This window comes from Erythrolamprus reginae, chromosome 6, assembly GCF_031021105.1.
Source record: "Erythrolamprus reginae isolate rEryReg1 chromosome 6, rEryReg1.hap1, whole genome shotgun sequence".
Classification (NCBI taxonomy): domain Eukaryota; kingdom Metazoa; phylum Chordata; class Lepidosauria; order Squamata; family Dipsadidae; genus Erythrolamprus; species Erythrolamprus reginae.
Window position 1 is genome coordinate 23,993,604 of NC_091955.1, and position 21,273 is coordinate 24,014,876.

At 43.0% G+C, this 21,273-nt stretch overlaps 1 long non-coding RNA gene across 1 annotated transcript; it reads left to right on the forward strand.

The window, feature by feature from the left end:
- Positions 1-985: 985 nt before the first annotated feature.
- On the forward strand, positions 986-20,199 carry LOC139168949 (uncharacterized). The gene is made up of 4 exons (XR_011559405.1): positions 986-1,116; positions 6,592-6,806; positions 15,203-15,248; positions 20,121-20,199. It is a non-coding gene; the product is annotated as an uncharacterized lncRNA (long non-coding RNA).
- The last annotated feature ends 1,074 nt before the right edge of the window (positions 20,200-21,273 follow it).

The following is a 21,273-nucleotide window of genomic DNA, read 5'->3' on the forward strand; positions in this document are numbered from 1 at the left end:
TCTCTTCCGCCCTTTTGCTCTATTTCTCTCCCTCTTTCTCTCTCTTCCTTCCTTCCCCTCTCTGTCCATCCCTCTTTCTTTCTTTCTTCCTTCCTTCCTCTCTTTTTTGCTCTTTCTATCTCTCCCTCCTTTCCTGCCTCCCTTTCTCTCTCTTGCTTTCTTTCTCTCTCTCTCTTGCTTGCTTTCTCTCTTTCTTTCTTTCTCTCTCTTTCTCAGCTTCGCGGCACACCTGACCATGTCTCGCGGCACACTAGTGTGCCACGGCACACTGGTTGAAAAACACTGCAATAGATGACCTGACTTGATTTTACAATCCTTTTTACAGTGGTCATAAAATGAGTAACTGTGCAAATCATGTTTGTTAAGCAAATCCATTCTCCCAAATGGTGGTGGGGTTTTTTGTTTTTTGTTCTTTTTTGCTGGAAAGCAGCAAAAAAACATTGCAAATAATGGTCACACGCTACAGCTGATTGTAACTGTGAGTACGGGATCAAACACTCAAAAGGTGATTATGTGACTTCAACAGGGTGTGCCAATCATAACTTTGAGGAGGGGTCATAAGTAACTTTTGGGGAATTTTTAAACTTCGTCGTGTTGTTTTGCAAGGAGCAACAAATGCATGTTAAAAAATAAATGAAGAACTAACTACAGAAGAAATAATGAGAGTTTTGCTACAAAATAGATGATAGAATATAACATTATAGTTGATAAAAACATGGAAAGAACTTGTATGCTTTAGCAATGCAGACAATCATGTGAATTGTTAATTAAATTGTGCATCTACAGTATCAGAAAAACAATGTTAAATTGACATTTTGGTCATTTTAAAATGGCTATTTGTAGAGTAATGAACAAAGTCTAAATATATTAAATCATTATTTTATTCAGCCTGGCAAAATTCTTTCTTTGTGCAACAAAAATAGAATCTGTAGTATACTTTAAACAATTGCATTAAAAAAAAAATGTCTTTACAGTATGGTAGAATATCTAAGAGGGCCCGAATATACATTAAAAGATTATGAGACTGAAGAAAGTTCATCTCAAATAAAGTTAAATGGAGAAAAAAAGATTAAACATTCAGACATCAACAAGGAAGTTGGAGAACTAAGAAAAAGGGTACGTACTAACTATTACTTTAATTGATTTAAATTCCACTCTTACATGATAACACTCGCATAGTCCTTGTACTAGTGAACGATAAGCTCCAAGCCCAGTTAAGAATACTAGTCGTCATCTATAAATAAAAAAGTACAGTGGGAAACTGAGTTATTTAATTTTCTTCTTTAAATTGCTTCTTATGTGAGATTCTGCTTAGGTTTGGACCTGGGTGTAGTCTCCTTCCATGGAAGTCTTAAAACTGGTTCCCTTTCTTGTTGGCCTTCTACAATGAAATATACAGTATCTTTCATTTGGAGGTGATTCGGGCTTTCTTTTTTAGACTTTCACTTGGTGCACTATTGGCTGCTTTATCTAATGTTTAAAATGATAAAAGCTATAAAACTACCCAGAGACCAGAGATAGAGGTACCGCATTTTTCGGTGTATAAGATGCACCGATGTATAAGACGCACCTAGATTTTAGAGGAGGAAAACAAGGAAAAAAGCATTCTGAACCAAATGGTGCAGTATTATATCGTTTAATAAAATAGCAGTGTAGCAGAATACTTTTTACAACCATGTACATTAGCACCTCGTGATACAAATCCCTCCTCTCACGAACTTTTCGAGATACGAACCCGGGGTTCAGGATTTTTCTGCCTCTTCTTATGAACTTTTTTCGCCTCATGGATCCACCTCCGTGAACGCTGAACCTGGAGGTTTGGCAAAAGTTCGAGTTCGGCATTCGGGTTCGGCCAAGAAGCACCGCTCCCCAGGTGTCACCTTTTGAAACAGCCGTGGAGCTTCTGGGCGTTCTCCTGAACCCGGAAGTTTGGCAAAGTTCAGGTTCAAATTCGGGAGGCCGCCGAGAAGCGCCGCCACCCAGCTGTCACCTTTTGAAACAGCCGGGAGGCTTCTTGGCATTCTCCTGAAACCGAAACCGGAATTTCGCCAAAGTCCCCTTTTCAGTCGGCCAGGAAGGATGTCTCTGTGATGTCACAGCTCCGCCCCTGGAATTCCCTATTGGGATTCCCCACCTCTGTTTGAGCCTCCCGACTGGCCGAAAGCTACACAGCTCTTCTAGGAAGGTGGCAACCAGATGGTGGCGTTTCTCGGCGCTTCTCCTGAACACAAACACAAACTTTTGCCGAATTTCCGGGTTCAGCGTTCAGGGGAACACTGAGAAGCCCCCCAGCTGTTTCTGAAAATTTCCAAACGCCAGAGCGAGATAGAAAGAGAGAGAGATTGAAAGAGGGCGGAGAGAGAGAGATAGCAAGAGAGAGAGAACAAGAGAGAGAAATTGTTAGAGAAAAAGAAAGGGTTGGGGCCACCACAGAGAAGGCTCTTTCCCTGGGGCCCGCCAACCGACATTGTTTAGTTGACGGGACCTGGAGAAGGCCCACTCTGTAGGACCTAATCGGTCGCTGGGATTCGTGCGGCAGCAGGCGGTCTCGGAGATATTCTGGTCCAGTGCCATGAAGGGCTTTAAAGGTCATAACCAACACTTTGAATTGTGACCAGAAGTTGATCGGCAACCAATGCAGACTGCGGAGTGTTGGTGAAACATGGGCATACCTAGGTAAGCCCATGACTGCTCTCGCAGCTGCATTCTGCACGATCTGAAGTTTCCGAACACTTTTCAAAGGTAGCCCCATGTAGAGAGCATTACAGTAGTCGAACCTTGAGGTGATGAGGGCATGAGTGACTGTGAGCAGTGAGTCCCGGTCCAGATAGGGCCGCAACTGGTGCACCAGGCGAACCTGGGCAAACGCCCCCCTCGCCACAGCTGAAAGATGGTTCTCTAATGTGAGCTGTGGATCGAGGAGGACACCCAAGTTGCGGACCCTCTCCGAGGGGGGTCAATAATTCCCCCCCCCAGGGTAATGGAAGGACAGATGGAATTGTTCTTGGGAGGCAAAACCCACAGCCACTCCGTCTTATCCGGGTTGAGTTTGAGTCTGTTGACACCCATCCAGGCCCCAACAGCCTCCAGACACCGGCACATCACTTCCACTGCTTCATTGACTGGACATGGGGTGGAGATGTAAAGCTGGGTATCATCAGCGTACTGATGATACCTTACCCCATGCCCTTGGATGATCTCACCCAGTGGTTTCATGTAGATATTAAATAGCAGGGGGGAGAGGACCGACCACTGAGGCACCCCACAAGGGAGAGACCTCAGAGTCGACCTCTGGCCCCCCACTAACACCGACTGCGACCGACCGGAGAGGTAGGAGGAGAACCACTGGAGAACAGTGCCTCCCACCCCCAACCCCTCCAGCTGGTGCAGAAGGATACCATGGTCGATGGTATTGAAAGGCGCTGAGAGGTCAAGAAGCACCAGGACAGAGGATAAACCCCTGTCCTGGGCCCGCCAGAGATCATCCATCAATGCGACCAAAGCAGTTTCTGTGCTGTAACCGGGCCTGAAACCCGACTGCTGGGGACCTAGATAATCGGCTTCTTCCAAGGACCGTTGGAGCTGGAGTGCCACCACCTTCTCGACAACCTTCCCCATAAAGGGAAGGTTGGAGACTGGCCAGTAGTTATTTAGTATGGCTGGGTCCAGGGAAGGCTTCTTGAGGAGGGGGCGCACGAGCGCCTCATTATAGGATGATGGAAAGGATTCCCTCCCCAAGGAAGCGTTCATTCACTCTTTTACTACTTTAACAGCACCAAAGGCGGCACAAGCTTTCTATAAGCAGGGTAGAGGTTTTGTGAAGAGATAAAATGAACCTGTTAGTGGACCCAGCTCCGTGTCACCTCCCTGCTGGCCGAAACCAGCCAGGAGGGACACGGATCCAGTAAACAGGTGGCGGAACTCACAGCTCCAATGGCCTTGTCCACTTCATCAGGTGTCACGAGATCAAACTCTTCCCAGACAGGTGGACAAGTACGGGCCCCAGTCAACTCGACTGACTCGTTGTAAGCCGACTCTGTTTTCCAATTGGAGTCGAGGTCAGCCCAGATCCGAGCGATTTTATCAGCGAAAAACGTGTTAAAATCCTCGGCCCTACTCTGTAAGGGCTCCCCAACTCCCCCCTGGTTAAGAAGGGAGCGGGTCACCCTAAACAGAGCAGCCGGGCGGGATTCCGCTGATGCAATCAAGGCGGCATGATACGTGCATCTTGCCGCCTTGAGCGCCACTTTGTAAGTCTTAATAAAAGCTCTTACAAGTGTTCGATCGGATTCAGACTTACTCTTCCTCCATCTCTTCTCTAGACGTCTCTTCTGGCGTTTCAACTCCCGGAGCTCCTCGTTGAACCATGGAGCTCTATGGGGTCTAGTGCCACGGAGAGGTCGCAAAGGCGCAATCCGATCAAGAGCCTCTGCTGCAGCCTTGTTCCAGGCTTCCGCAAGAGACTCCGCCGAACTGTGGACGAGTGCATCTGGAATAACCCCAAGCGCCGTCTGAAAGCCCTCTGGGTCCATCAGGCGTCTGGGGCGGAACATCTTAATTGGTTCCGCCTCCCTGCGGGGGGGAGGATTGGAGCCAGGAAGTCAAGCCGTAGTAGAAAATGGTCTGACCATGACAAAGGCAGTACTTCTAAGCCCCTTAGTCTCAGACCATTGCTCAATTGCTCAGAGAGGAATACCATGTCGGGTGCGTGCCCTCCCTCGTGAGTCGGACCCTGTGTTACTTGAGTCAGGTCCATGGCTGTCATGGTGGCCATGAACTCCTGTGCCAGTCCAGAGGCATACACACACACACAGGAGGGAGAGGAGACAGGGATGGAAAAAGAGATGAGAAGTGAGAGAGGGAAGGAATGGGAGAAAAAGGGAGGAAGAGGGAGAAATGAGAAACAAATGAGACAGAAAACGGGGAGAGACAGGAGAGGGACCCAGAAATGAGAACAGTGGTATAAATTTGAGGAGGGATGATTGATTAAATATGGATTGACTATGGGATATTGGCAAAAAATATATTTAGGTCCACCTGGCAATACCTGAAACAAATACATCTTAGGAACAAGCAAAAAAAGGCAAAAATCACTGGGATCTCATCAGGTATGCGCGTGCACAGCTACCGACCTACCAGAGTCACGCTGCTGGGTTCACCGGGTGCTGTCCACCACGGTCTATGTGGGCTTTTGAGTGCATGGAAATAAGGCCAAGCACTTATTGCAGGGTTCACAAAATATTAACATAGGCTCTTATTTTTAGGGAAACATGGCACACATACTCATACATATACATGTATATATAAGTGTATACATATACAATTGTGTACATCAGTGCTCCGTGCGCTTTCAGCATTTAGTCATGCCATATGACCACAGAGACATCTTCACACAGCGCTGGTTCTTTGGCTTAAAAATGGAGATGAGCACTGCCCCTAGAGCTGGAAACAATTAGCATGGATGTGCGGGGGAACCTTTACCTTTGCCTATGAGGCGAAATGACCAAGTCATTGAGCTAGTGCAGCTTGTAAAAGAAGGTCACAAAATTATTCAGGACAAGAACTAGATAAAGCAAAAGTAAAAGTAAGATCTGGTTCAATTCCCAAGATACCTGTACTTCCTAAAATGTTGTGATTGAAACTATTGTTAGTAATTTGATCTCAAGGGTTACTGATTGACAATGAAATGGATTTCAGTCTTTTTTGACATGATTTGGCATGCTGTTAACCTTCACAGATGAGTGTGGTTCAAAAAATTAATTGAAAAGCTCATGAAAACCTAAAATTTTGTTCCAAATTACTGTATTGGTTTCATAGTACATGCTTCAGCTTCTTAGTAGAAAGTTTTATCCACACTGGAACTTTCTTAGAGATTACTGCTACCATAGTTCCCTCTAAGATGAGCAGTGAGCAATCGCTCACTTAAAAATCATCATCAACTCAGAGTTTTCCAAACCTGCCCAGAAGCCGAGAGGGAAAGAGTGAGAGGGAAGGAGAGAGAGAGGAAGAGAGGAAGAGAGAGAAACAGATAGAAAAAAGAGAGGAAGGAAAAGAGAAAGAGAAAGAATGGGAGTAAGGAAGAGAGAAAGAAAATCAAGATCTAGTTTGAAACTAGCTCAACTATTTAAGTGGCATTTTGATATTAATAGAGTTGCCCTATTATGAGCTCACTGTTATAGACACACAGTACAGTAATTTATTTTGAAATTCTCTGAGGCAAAACAGGGTGGGTTTTTTATTTGTTTGTTTGTTTGTTTGTTTGTTTGTTTATTTATTTAATATTTCTGTGCCGCCCAGTCCCGAAGGGACTGCCGCTCAGACACTATACTTTTCCGCCCCCCCCCCAAAAAAAAAATTAGAGGGAACACTGACTGCTACACTATAGCATTATGATGGTCATTTAAAATCTGGCCAGAATCTTAATAAAACTGCAATTTTGAAAATTATGGAAATAAATATGTATGTCAAGAAATAAACTATATTTTAATGTGTTGCTATACTCAAGACATTATATTCTCAGTTAATGGTTTAATTAAGATTTGGGTGTACAGCGTGGACTTTTCTTCTAAATTAATATATTTTATGAATTAGACACAAACTACTTCTCAAGAAACTTTGGAACAGATGAGAGCTACGAGTAATGCATCTTGGGGAAATCAATTGGAGAACAGTATTAAAAAAATAGAATCAGAGTTGGCCACTTTAAAAAACAGTCATCAAGATATCCTATTGGAATTGGAAAAATATAAAGGACTCTATTTAGAAGAACTAAAATTACGGAAATCTTTGGAGAGCAAATTGGATAGGTAAGTAAAAATGCTTCAATTCTTGTAAAAGTGTAATTTTTTTTATTTATTTCAGATTAGCTAATGTCAATATGAAAAAAAAAATAGTATTGTAAACTCGCTATGATAGTGATAATTAATGCAAAGCATTGTGGTTAATGCGAAGCATTCTGTTGAATGGTTTCAAAAATATCATATGGTAACAGCAACCTTTAAGTATCTATTTAGTAAATCTGTCTGCTCTTACTACAAAGCAATTCTGGCTGGCTTACAATACCAAAGCAGCTATACTATTGGACATTAAAAATATTAAAATTAATATTAACATTGAATATATAACATTAACAATTAATTTTATGTTTAATAACATTTACTATTAAATATAGAAGTAAAATGGATAATATTTCTTCAGATTAGTGGTTTATTTCCTTTTCCACTTGAAAGGTCTAAATGTATAATTTCTAATGCCAAACTTTGACATCTAGCTTGTCAGCAAAATTGTAAACATCCATATAATTTTGTACCATTACATAAATTATTACTCTTTTGCATACTTAAAATTTGCACAGGTATGCAAAACAATATTTGTTTTGCAAATTAAAGGGAACATAGAAAATAGAAATAAAAATAATTACTATGTTAAGGACTGCCAATAGGTGTTGACTAGTATTTTATGGCAGGAGATAGATTCCATAAAAAATAAAAGCTCTCTCTTTGCGTTTTATTGATGTATTTATAGTGAAGTTTCAAATCAAGGAAAAGAAAGACTTGATATTCTGCTTTCTAGAATTCTCACCCACTCCCAACTTAGAATAGAATAGAATAGAATTTTTTATTGGCCAACTGTGATCGGACACACAAGGAATTTGTCTTGGTGCATATGCTCTCAGTGTACATAAAAGAAAATATGGATTTGTCAAGAATCATGAGGTGTACAATACTTAATGATTGTCATAGGGGTCAAATAAGCAGTGAAGAAACAATCAATATTAATAAAAATCTTGGGATACAAGCAACAAGTTACAGTCATACAGTCCTAGGTGGGAAGAAATAGGTGATAGGAAAGATGAGGAAAAACTAGTAGAAATAGAAGTGCAGACTTAGTAAAAAGTTTGACAGTGTTGAGGGAATTATTTGTTTAGTAGAGCGATGGCATTCGGGGAAAAACTGTTCTTGTGTCTAGTTGTCTTGGTGTGCAGTGCTCTGTAGCGACATTTTGAGGGTGGGAGTTGAAACAGTTTATGTCCAGGATGTGAGGGGTCAGTAAATATTTTCACAGTCCTCTTTTTGACTCGTGCACTATACAGGTCCTCAATGGAAGGCAAATTGGCAGCAATTGTTTTTTCTGCAGTTCTGATTATTCTCTGAAGTCTGTGTCGGTCTTGTTGGGTTGCAGAACCAAAACAGACAGTTATAGAGGTGCAGATGACAGACTCAATGATTCCTCTGTACAATTGTATCAGCAGCTCCTTGGGCAGTTTGAGCTTCCTAAGTTGACGGAGAAAGAACATTTTTGGGGTGCTTTTTTGATGATGTTTTTGATGTTAGGTGACCATTTTAGGTATTGAAATATGATAGAACCTAGAAAGTTGAAGGTCTCTACTGTTGATACTGTGTTATCTAGTATTGTGAGAAGTGGAAGGATGGAGGGGTTTCTCCTAAAGTCTACCACCATTTCTACGTTTTTGAGTGTGTTCAGTTCTAGATTGTTTCGGTCATACCACAAGGTTAATTCTTCAACCTCCCGTCTGTATGCAGATTCATCATTGTCTCGAATGAGTCCGACCACTGTTGTATTGTCTGCAAACTTTAGTAGTTTAATACATGGATCGTTTGAGATGCAGTCATTGGTGTATAGAGAGAAGTGGTGAGAGTACACAGCCTTGTGGGCGGGAAGCTGTGCTAATGGTACATGTATCTGATGTGATTTTTCCTAGCTTCACCTGCTGCTTCCTGTGTTCTAGGAAGCTTGTGATCCACTTACAAGTGTGTTCAGGTATTTTTCATTTTTATTTATTTATTTATTTTGTCCAATAAACAATGAAGGTTTTAGTGGGTATATATCTATATACACATAGTAAAATACATGATTGAAAGTCTGGTCTCATAGGGTATTCTATTTCGAGTGGAGGAGTGAAGGGCTCTTCTGGTGAAGTATCTTTGGACATTTTCAAGGGTGTTAATGTCTGAGATGCCATATGGGTTCCAAACAGATGAGCTGTATTCGAGGATGGGTCTGGCAAAAGTTTTGTAAGCTCTGGTAAGTAGTGTGAGATTGCCAGAGCAGAAGCTACGTAGGATTAGGTCTACAACTCTTGAAGCCTTCTTGGTTATATTGTTGCAGTGGGCTTTGCCAGACCCATCCTCGAATACAGACTTAGACTTTCAATCCTGGGCCTAGAAAGTTTAGAACGAAGACGCCTTAAACAAGATCTAAGTATTGCCCACAAGATCATATGCTGCAACGTCCTGCCTGTCGGCGACTACTTCAGCTTCAACCACAACAACACAAGAGCACACAACAGATTTAAACTTAATATTAACCGCTCCAAACTTGACTGTAAAAAATATGACTTCAGTAACCAAGTTGTCGAAGCGTGGAACTCATTACGGGACTCCATAGTGTCATCCCCAAACCCCCAACACTTTACACTTAGATTATCTACGGTTGACCTATCCAGATTCCTAAGAGGTCAGTAAGGGGCGAGTACAAGTGCACTAGAGTGCCTTCCGTCCCCTGTCCTATTGCTCTCCTATATCTCCTTTACCTTTCTTCTATTCCTATATTTCTTCTTCTATTCTTTCATTGATATATTCTATTCCTATATCTTCTTTTCTATTATTTCTTAGATATATTTTACTATGAGTATCTCATCTATAACCTTCATCATGTATTTTACTATGTGTATATTGATATATACCCACTAAAACCCTCATTGTGTATTGGACAAATAAAATAAAATAAATAAATAAACAAATAAATAAAACAGTTCAGATGGGAAATCTTGACAACAATTTATCACATCACATAAATGCATCTCCTAACATTGGAGAAGAATTCCTGAACACCAGTAGAACTCGTGCGGAAGATTTACTAAACCATGCGGAAGATTTACTAATGGTTAGTAATTGTGAATGTCATTCTATACTGTAATTTCTGTTTTAACTTTAGGTTATACTTTAAGTTAAAGTGATATGTTATTTCATTTTGTAAACAATCTTTAACTCCTTACCTTGTCTTAGGCACAGCATTTTCTAAGAAAAACGGTGAAACCCCCGAATACTTAATATCTTAATTTCTATTGTTCTTTTATGGAAGTTTAACAATAAAATTATGCATAAATATGCTCCATGGAATGCTTAAAATACTGACTGAAATTTTGAATATTATTTAAAAGTCAAATTTGATTGTTTTGTGATTTACCAGTTAAACGTATGGCAAATTTTAGAAACATGATACTCGTCCCATCTTTAGAGACTTCTATGCAGAATTTACAGATAGCTGGTGTAGCTGCAAGAAAATAAGGTTCGCAACAGACCAGACAAATCTGTAAAGTCCATCAAGAAGGCACAAAATGTCTGCCTTGTTACTCCAACTTTGATTCAAACAATTCTGTGAAAGATCAGTGTTTACTGTTCCTTTCTATAAATACTACATGCTGACTTTTATAAGCTATGAGCTATGCTGGTTTTTAATTTCTTTTTTTGTTTAAAACATTTGTATAGCATCCCATCGTATATCAATTATGGGATGCTTACAACCAGCAGAACAATTTTTTTTAAAAAAAAAGCTGGCACCATAGCCACGCTTGCCTGCAGCCCACATTCTCATTCCAGCTTCATCGTGACCAATTCCAATCTTTGGGAGAAGAGGCAGATTTTAAGGGCTTTTCTGAAAGTCAGAAGGCATGGGACCTGTCAGTTTTCAGTGGAAAAGGCATACCATAGGCTAGAAGGTTCAGCAGAAAAGGTAGACTTCCAAAGACTCCAAGATTGGCAATGTTTAAGAAACAGGACCTCGAATGGAGCCCTGTTCCTTCTGTTGGGATGGACATTTAGGGAGAGACTTTTAAAGTTGTACAATTGACTTTTGACAATGAGTAGGAGGAGGATAGCAGTAACAATGTCTTTAATTCTCTCCATTCGTTTGCCATTACTATGAAGTGATAATAAGGTGTACTGTAATTTAACACTTCATTTAACAACAAGAAAGGAACAATCAAACAAAATAGTGGTGTACAGTGATCCCTCGATTATCGCGAGGGTTCCGTTCCAAGACCCCTCGCGATAATCGATTTTTCGCGATGTAGGGTTGCGGAAGTAAAAACACCATCTGCACATGCGCGCCCTTTTTCATGGCCGCGCATGCGCAGATGGTGGAGTTTGCGTGGGCGGCGGGGAAGACCCAGGGAAGGTTCCTTCGTCCGCCCAGCAGCTGATCTGCTCGGCAGCGCAGCAGCAGCGAGCAGACGAAGATCGGGGTTTCCCCTTTGCGTGGGCGGCGGGGAAACCCCGATCTTTGTCTGCTTGCTGCTGCTGCGGCCGCCCAGCAGCTGATCTGCTCGGCAGCGCAGCAGCAGTGAGCAGACGAAGATCGGGGTTTCCCCGCCGCCCATGCAAAGGGGAAACCCCGATTCGGCTCCTCGCTGCTGCCACGCTGCTGAGCAGATCAGCTGCTGGGCGGCCGAAGGAACCTTCCCTGGGTCTTCCTCGCTGATGCCCCCGCTCGCCCGCCCGCCGCCCACCGCCCGCCAGCAAGAGGAGGAGAGATAGAGAAAGAGAGAGAAGGAAAGAAAGAGATGAGAGAGGGAGGAAGAGAGTGTGATAGAGGAAGAAGCAAGATAGAGAAAGAGAGAGAGAAAGAAAGATGAGAAAGGAAGGAAGAGAGTGACGTCATCGGGTGGGAAAAATCGCGATATAGCGTTTCGCGAAGAACGAGATCGCGAAAATCGAGGGATCACTGTATAATAAATTGCTAACATATAATGAATTAAAGAATGAACAGAACGTGATTTTGAAACTTCCTGCAAATTCAGTGATGAACAAATTAGTCCAAAATGAAAGGTGAAGAAAAGGAAGTAGAGTAATAATTCTATAAAGAGATCTGAAAGTAAAATTAATGGGAGTTTAAGAAAAAAGCCCCACCTGGACCCGAACTCACTGCTTACAGTCACTCATGCCCTCATCACCTCAAGGTTCGACTACTGTAACGCTCTCTACATGGGGCTACCTTTGAAGAGTCTTCGGAAACTTCAGATCATGGAGAATGCAGCTGCGAGAGCAATCATGGGCTTTCCCAGATATGCCCATGTCACATCAACACTCCACAGTCTGCATTGGTTGCCAGTCAGTTTCTGGTCACAATTCAAAGTGTTGGTTAAGACCTATAAAGCCCTTCATGGCACCGGACCAGAATATCTCCTGGACCGCCTTCTGCTGCACGAATTCCAGCGACCGATTATGTCCCACAGAGTTGGCCTTCTCCAGGTCCCGTCGACGAAACAATGCCGCTTGGTGGGACCCAGGGGAAGAGCCTTCTCCATGGCAGCTCCGACCCTCTGGAGTCAACTCCAGTACTGCCCCCACCCTCCTTGCCTTTTGCAAACTCTTAAAAACCCACCTCTGCTGCCAGGCAGGGGGAAATTGATTTTCCCTGACCATTCCCTTTTGTAAAATCTCGTACCCTGCCGCAGGCCAGATAAATGACCTCAACGGGCCGCATCCGGCCCACAGGCCGTAGTTTGGGGACTGCTGCTTTTAGGTATGGTATGTATGGTTCTTTTGGGATGTATGACTGTTTATATATTAAGGGTTTTAACTGTTTCAATCATTGGATTTGTACTGTGCTTTGCTGTTGTGAGCCGCTCCGAGTCTTCGGAGAGGGGCGGCATATAAATCTGCTATTTAATATCTACATGAAACCGCTGGGTGAGATCATCCAAGGGCATGGGGTGAGTTATCATCAATATACCGATGATACCCAGTTATACATCTCCACCCCATGTCCAGTCAACGAAGCAGTGGAAGTGATGTGCCGGTGCCTGGAGGCTGTTGGGGCCTGGATGGGTGTCAACAAACTCAAACTCAACCCAGACAAGACGGAGTGGTTGTGGGTCTTGCCTCCCAAGGACAATTCCATCTATCTGTCCATTACCCTGGGGGTAGAATCATTGACCCCCTCAGAGAGGATTCGCAACTTGGGTGTCCTCCTCGATCCACAGCTCACATTAGAGAAACATCTTTCAGCTGTGCCGAGGGGGGCGTTCGCCCAGGTTCACCTGGTGCACCAGTTGCGACCCTATTTGGACCGGGAGTCACTGCTGATGGTCACTCATGCCCTCATCACCTCGAGGCTCGACTACTGTAACGCTCTCTACATGGAGCTACCTTTGAAAAGTGTTTGGAAACTTCAGATCGTGCAGAATGCAGCTGCAAGAGCAATCATGGGCTTTCCCAAATATGCCCATGTTACACCAACACTCCGCAGTCTGCATTGGTTGCCGATCAGTTTCCGGTCACAATTCAAAGTGTTGGTTATGACCTATAAAGCCCTTCAGGGCACCGGACCAGATTATCTCAGGGAACGCCTTTTGCTGCACGAATCCCAGTGACCAGTTAGGTCCCACAGAGTGGGTCTTCTCCGGGTCCCGTCAACTAAACAATGCCGCTTGGCGGGACCCAGGGGAAGTGCCTTCTCTGTGGCGGTCCCGGCCCTCTGAAACCAACTCCCCCCAGAGATTAGAATTGCCCCCACCCTCCTAGCCTTTCGTAAGCTACTTAAAACCCCAACGGCAGCATCACATTGTTTCAGGCACGAGGAAGAAGCAGCTCCTGGCATGGGTGGATGCGGCAGCTGAAAGGCAGTGATACACGGCTTCAGGTGCAGGGAAACCACTTTCTGGTCTGGAACTGGCAACCAATGGCATGCTTGGTATCAAGCAGGATTAGGTATAGAGTGGCATGGGGCAGGAGGCCGGAGTCCATGAGCAGAGGCAACAGAAGCGAAGGTGGAAAAAGGAAGACGCTGCTCCGCTCGTTTGTGTTTATTTTGTTTTTTAATCTCATAACTACAGGCAGGCAATGGTGGGTGGGGGCTTTCCCATTTTGACCCCTCAAGGGAGAGTGGAAAGGAAGGATGGGAACTTCTTGCAGCCTTCCACTGTGTCATGTTATGTGAGCTAGTGGAAAACTAACTAAAGCACATTGTGAAAAGTGGAAGCTAGTGAAGTATATACCTCTTTCTTTTTATCTCCATGGCAAGTATTGGTTCCACTGGTTCATCAGTTATTCTCTAGACTATTATCCAGTATTTCTAAACTGACAGATCGTATGAAGTGATCAATGCATGAAAAAGTGCTGCCAGAAACTAACAAAGACTTCTGTGTAGATTGATTGTTTCTCTTTTTGCTAATGCAAATTAGTGTATAACACTAAATAACAAAGTATACAAAGAAGAAAAATACATAGTTGTATCGGTAATGCAGATTGTGCATATAAATTGCAATCACAACCAATGTTGAAGCTGCGCCTGTAAAAATATATATAGTTTACATACTTTTTTAAAAAATTGCCTGTTTGTGCTTCTTAATTATCTATGATTATACAGTTATAGATATATATATGTGTATACACAGAGAGAGACAGATTTGTTCTTTAGTCAAAATGTTTTGATTTTGCATTTTTTAAAATAAAACTTTGTTGATTTTTAAATGTCTCCTTTAAAAACGATAACATGATTATACTTTTAGTAATTCTGCAATGTTACATTTAAAAAATCACATATCTACATCTTATTTGGATCTTATATCTTATTTATATCTTATGTATACCTTATTTATTTAACATAATAATTGACAAGATTATACCTTTATATTTGCCTGCACATATAATTATATCTTTCTATTTATATATTTACCTCTTATATTTTTGCTAATTTTAAGAGTTACCCATGATCTTCTTATTTTATTTTCCCTAATTCAATCCATTTGTGCCAATGTTCCCACATCTCATAATATTCTGATTCCTTTTGGCCCCTTAGTTCCAATGTATGTTTGTCCATTTCGGAACATTCATGAATTTTGTTTATTATTACCTTTTCTTGGGGGGTCTCAGAATTTTTCCAAAATTGGGCAAAAGTAATCCTAGCTGCAGTTATATGTTAAATATTTTTTTCCCTTTACTATATTCTTTTTTAAAAATTCCCAATAAGAACCTGATTTTGCATTTTAAGCTACCTGTGAAGTTGGTCTTTGATTGGATATTATATTATCAGCAAGTGTTGATCCATTAATGCTAATACATGATGTAAAGTTTTGATCAATGTTAATTGAAAACTAGAATTTTTTTTAAAGTAAGAGTAACCTGTGTGAAATTTTATATTTAGTAATATTTCAACCATAATCTAAATGTAATTTCAGATGCAGATGTAAATAGATAAAAGGATCGCAAGAGTGCTGGATAAAGGTAAATAGCAAGTTATATGCTGACAAGTTATATGCTTATTCTGCTGTTTTCTTTGTTTCCCCACCCACACCCAGAAAATGATACTAATACTGAAATTTTTAGACATTGCACCTCATCATTTATGTTTTAGAACAGGGCTGTCAAAGTCACAGTCCACAGACCGGATGCGTCACTTGCTGGCACCGTCCCTGCCCAGTATAGCGAAGGGGGGAAAAGTCCCGATATGTCACGCGACAACGCAAGTTTGAGACCTGTTTTAGAACCTAAATGTGGCCACAGTTAAAGCTTTAGCAACTTATTTTTAGAACATAAAAATATAAACCTGCTGAGAAATATACTAATCTGCATGATAGAAATATAGTTCTGATGTATAATATACAAAGTAAAATAAATAAGGAAAAAGGAATTGTGCAGGAATAAGAACACCGACACCTAGAGCTAGATTTTAAATGAGTCACTTTATTAAAGTTAAATGAACATAAACTGATTATCAACCAATAGCCAGGACCTGCAGAGGCCACTAAACATTTTGGGGCAGAAATTATTCACGAATAACCTTTCTGGGCAACTATGGGTGTAGCTCCTTGCTGAACAAGATGAAGGTACCATGCTTCACCTGGTTCCTGGCCACGCCTTGGCGTGCGGGAGGGCTCAACGTACAATCCCCTTCCAGTTATTGGGATAGTTGAGTCCCAAGGACACTCCCTCTCCAATTGCCCCGGCCGCAGGGTACCTAGAGCTCCTGGCGAGAGATTGCCCATCATCTTCCAAAAGATGCCCTAAAGGAGAACATGCAGTTGCTATCACTGCCCATTGCCGCCCCTAATCTGCCATGGAGGGGGGGGGGTCGGATCTCTATCTTGGCCCCCCGACTCCCCCCTCATCCTGGACCAGCTCACGTAGGCACCTCTGCAGGTCTCCGAGGAAAAATTTGGCATTCACCTCACCTGAGAGGTGAATGCCATCGGCTCGGTAGAGCCCAGGCCTGTCAATTCTGATCTGATGGTGGTGTTGACTATTGCTACCCCCTTCCTAGCATTATCCCTGCTCTAGGGAATAATAAGTTGCGCCACACCATCCTCTAGCGGATCACAGCCCAAAGCAACGTGCAACTGGGCAACCAACAAAAAGGGACCCAAAGGTCTACACAGGCTAGACAGAACACGGCTAAGCCTCTCACATTACAGGGTCATGCCCACTTGAGCAAGACCACCCACTTGGCGCAACCACACAATGAGGACCCGCAGGCCTTCGCAAGCATGCCAGGCCAAACCAAGGATGTTGCCACCATGTGGAAGAATGTCAAACTGGGCGACACCACAGTCGATAACCACACCATCCAAAAAATGGGAGGAGCCCCTCCATCGCAGGCCTCTCGGTTGGCTGAAGGACCCTGACCCATTGGCAAAGCATCCGCTTCCATCCGAAGTCCTTCTTTGTATCTCTCTTGGGCTTCTCCCATAAGCAGCGATGTAAAACAGAACTAGGTAAGGTAACATCACAGCGGTAAAGCCACCCTTTGTGCTATGTCGGATGCATGTCCGAAGACCATAGACCACCCCCGGCTGATAGTATTAACCAACCTCTGTAGGAAAAACCCCAGCGGCTGCCCTTGCTCTCTCGGGTAAAAGAATGTGACTCTTACTGTCCCAAGGGCTAACCAAGCTTGGTGCCCGGTGAACGGGGAGCCTCCCTGTTGATAGGTTACCCTCTCTTTGGGCCACCTTGCTGCACAAAATGCCACCACAGCTGCCCGCATCAAGAAACTCCTGTCTAAAGAAGGAAGGCAAATGAGCAACCTGATGCCTATCCGCTCCGTTCTGGATCCCGGCTGTATGGACCTCAATGCCACCCTGTTCTTCACCATGCTGAATGACAGGCAGCGAACGATGCCAAAGAAAGGAAAGGCACCAAAACGGTGTGAGGATTCAGTACTATTTTGCCGCTTACGCCTCCTTAAAGGGCAGGCGTTTGTCCAGAATGACAAAGAAGTATTGTCGGTGCCTTCCGTTAATTGATCGAAACCCGCATATACATCATGCCGCAGACAAACAGTTTTACTGCTAATAATTGAGCCGGGACATCCTGGTGCCCAACTTAAGGGCAGAATAGGACCTTGACTATGTCAGGAAGGTCAGCTAGGGGCATAAAGTAAGCCAGCTGATAAAAGTATTACCCCTGTAAGAAGAGTTGGCATTGAGTTTAGCTAAATCAAACCGGGAGGTCCCGGTATAACTGCAGCCGCCACTTATACTGTCCCAGAGTTGAACTGGCAGCCTTTTACCCAGTATGGGAAGATAATTCATCTATATAAATTTCAAACTAAAAGATGGGGATCTAGAGAGCTAGCTAGTGCTAATGATATTGGATAGCATTATTACACTCACAACCATGTAGGCCACCCAAGCCCATAATGGTATTAAAGGTAAAGGGGGGGGGGGTCTTGCCCATATAGTAATTCTACGAAATAATATCCAATACCCAGCTTTGCCCTCCCTGGTTGAAATGGGGTGGATTGACTAGCAACCTTTAGCCCTGTCCTAGGGTAAGCCCATAGAGCTAGTTAGTGCTGTTGATGCTGGACACCGTCATTACGCTCCAGTGTATTTAGACCACTAAGCACATAATAGTACAATTAATAATTGTGGTGGCCCGCAAAAGTATCAATACTGGGAAGTAATGCTCGATCCAAAGCTCTGCCAGCCTAGATTTGAATATTATTTGAAGAATGCCCAAAAAGCAGAACCACCTTTGATCCAAAATTCCAGTAATTATTAACCTCCTGATGTTCCTTCAAGGAACTCCCAAATTAAGGGTGTGCCATTCATTACCCTAATTTTTATAGCTGTGTGAACCCATTGATGAGCGAATAAGAGTTCCAACCTGGTTATCCTTACTATGGATGTATTCCCTAACCGTTTCCTATCTTCTTTACCTGGGAGATTCCTTAATTGCTTCCTACCTTCTTTACCTGGGAGATTGGCACAACGGTGTCCAATGTACTTCTGATGCAGGACCCCAAAGGGGTGTGAGCCATATTAAATGGCTAGAGAGCCTTGTCCACCCCCACCGTAACAGCTGGGCTCAGAGCCAGAGTATCATTAAGGCCCTTATGGTATATAGGAAAAATACCTATGTAGGTGTGTCCTCTTCAAGCCACCTTCCGCTGAAGGTGAAATAGGAAATGTTGCACCACAGTCTCATACCATTACCAGGATATGAATCTGCATAGCTGTTCTGGTAATCACTTCTGGACCACAAGCTCTGACATTGAATCATACACGGAATTTTTTTTCCAGTATGATTTATTTTGCATAGATCACATTGGTAATTTAGGGTAAAACTGTTATCCTTATTTCTAAAACGTATATAATTTGCAAAAGCATACACCCATGCTGGCGAACCTGTTGCATGCGGAGCCATATCGGAGGGCACACAAGGCATTGCCCTACGTCAGCTCAGCTGATTTTCAGCCTGGGGAAAGGCCGATTTGCCCTCCAGATGCTTCAGGGAAGCTTCCCTGAAGACCCGGAGGGCAAAAAATCTCCTAACTGGCAAATCAGAAGTTCAGAAAAACAGACTTCCAGTTTAGGTTTATTGGATTGGATTTAGGTTTATTGGATTTATATGCCGCCCCTCTCCGCAAACTCAGGGCGGCTCACAACAATAATAAAAAACAGTACAGTACACAATACCAAATCCAATGCCCACCCATCCAGTTCCAATTTAAATTAATAATCTCATAAAAAACAGTATATATAAAAAACAGGCACACAGTCAATCAATCAACAAAACAACATGGGCAAGGGGGAGGTGTTTTAGTTCCCCCATGCCTGACGGCAAAGGTGGGTCTTAAGGACTTTACGAAAGGCAGGGAGGGTGGGGGCAATCCTAATCTCTGGGGGGAGCTGGTTCCAGAGGGTCGGGGCCCCCACAGAGAAGGCTCTTCCCCTGGGTCCCGCCAGACGACATTGTTTAGTCGACGGGACCCGGAGAAGGCCAACTCTGTGGGACCTAACCGGTCGCTGGGATTCGTGCGGCAGGAGGCGGTCCCGAAGATATTCTGGTCCGGTGCCATGAAGGGCTTTATAGGTCATAACCAATACTTTGAATTGTGACCGGAAACTGATCGGCAGCCAATGCAGACTGCGGAGTGTTGGAGTGATATGGGCATACTTGGAGAAGCCCATAATTGCTCTCGCAGCTGCATTCTGCACGATCTGAAGTTTCCGAACACTTTTCAAAGGTAGCCCCATGTAGAGAGCGTTACAGTAGTCGAGCCTCGAGTTGATGAGGGCATGAGTGACTGTGAGCAATGACTCCCGGTCCAAATAGGGCCGCAACTGGCGCACCAGGCGAACCTTCAGGGAAGTTTTCTGAAACTCCGGAGTGTGAAAAACGGTCCAACGGTCAAACTGGAAGTTCGGATAGCAGACTTCTGGGTTGCCCTTTGGGCTGATTTTTGCACTCCAGGGTTTCAGGAAGCTTCCCTGAAGCCTCTGGAGTGCAAAAAACTGCACAACGGGCAAACTGAAATTACATTTTTTCCGAACTTCCGGTTTGGCCGTTTTTTCACCGTTCAGGCCTGTGTGCATGCGCAGGGGCTGTGCAGGGGGGTGCACATGCAGGGGGGGAGGAAAGGTGTATAGGCATGTGCATGCTTGCTAGCACACACACACACACACCCTTTTGACACCCGAACCAAAAAAGATTCGCCATCACTGGAATACACTGTGGCTTAAAAGTTTTTTTGTTACATAGCTAAATAAACACTGTTAAAAATAATGCTAATATCCGACAAAATTGGCATTCTATACCGTTGTCACTTCATCGTATGTTATTAAAACTGTAAAAAATACTCTTGTTTTTCAGCTTACCCTAAATTTGCTACTGGAACTGCTAGATTCTCCTCTTTTTTATCAGTTGATGGACCTTCAAAATCAAACATAGACCAAGATCCATTTTTGAAACATTTTTTTACAGTTCCATTTACTGTACATAATAGTCTTTTACTGCTAGTTTTTCTTTTTTCTCTCGATCCAGTTGTACAATTTTTCCCATACTCTGTAGTAGTTTTTATTTTGTTGATTTAGCATTTCGTAAGTTAATTTGCTTAATTTAGCGCAGTCTAATATCTTTTTGATTACCATCTCTTCATTTGGCGTCTTTTCTTGCTTCCAAATTTGCGCAAATGTTTTATGCACTGTTTTATGTTGTGTGATGTAAAAACTGTTAAAAATCAATAAAAATATTTTTTTAAAAAAAAGAATTTGCGCAAATGCCAATCTTGCTGCAGTTAATATATGGATTATTAGATAATAATTTTCTTTACTGTGTTGTCCTCTAATTATTCCTAGTAAATACATTTCAGGTTTCCACTCTAACATTTTTGAAATTCTACTTGGCGGCAAATGCCATCTATAAAACATTTTAATTTGATTTTCTTTAAAGGAGGTTGACTTTGTTATTTTCCAATTATATGTCCATACCTTTTCCCAAGTATTTAAGTCTATCTCTTTGTTTAGGTTTCTACACCGTTCTGTCTGGGTGCCCCCAGACTTCAACACCAACTGGAAAAAGCAGCCAGACACGCTGGTAAAAGCAAAAGCACTTTATAGCTTGAAAAATAAACACAGAGAAAAACCTGTTCTTCCCAACAGGCAGGCTATGAGACTTCACAGCAGAGTCCTGATGGCCAGACAATACAGCAGACTTCTTGCTGGCACACCCACCACTGTAGAGAATAAGACCCACACCTTTTCCCCCCGAGGTTTCAGTATTCAAAGTCACAAACCAGAATTCCAAGACACCAAAGATCACAGCCAGGTCCCAGGACTCCCAAAGATAATACTCCACAAGCCAGGAAGGGTGGGTCTGGCTTTTCAGCCTTTCCAGAGAGCACCACACCCAAACCCAGCTGTTGCCTCTTTAGTGCTGAAAGTACCTGGCTAATTGTCCCCTTCGTTGTGTTGCTCTTCTCTGCCGGAGATCGATGATTGCTTGTGCATTTTCATCTAAGGAATCC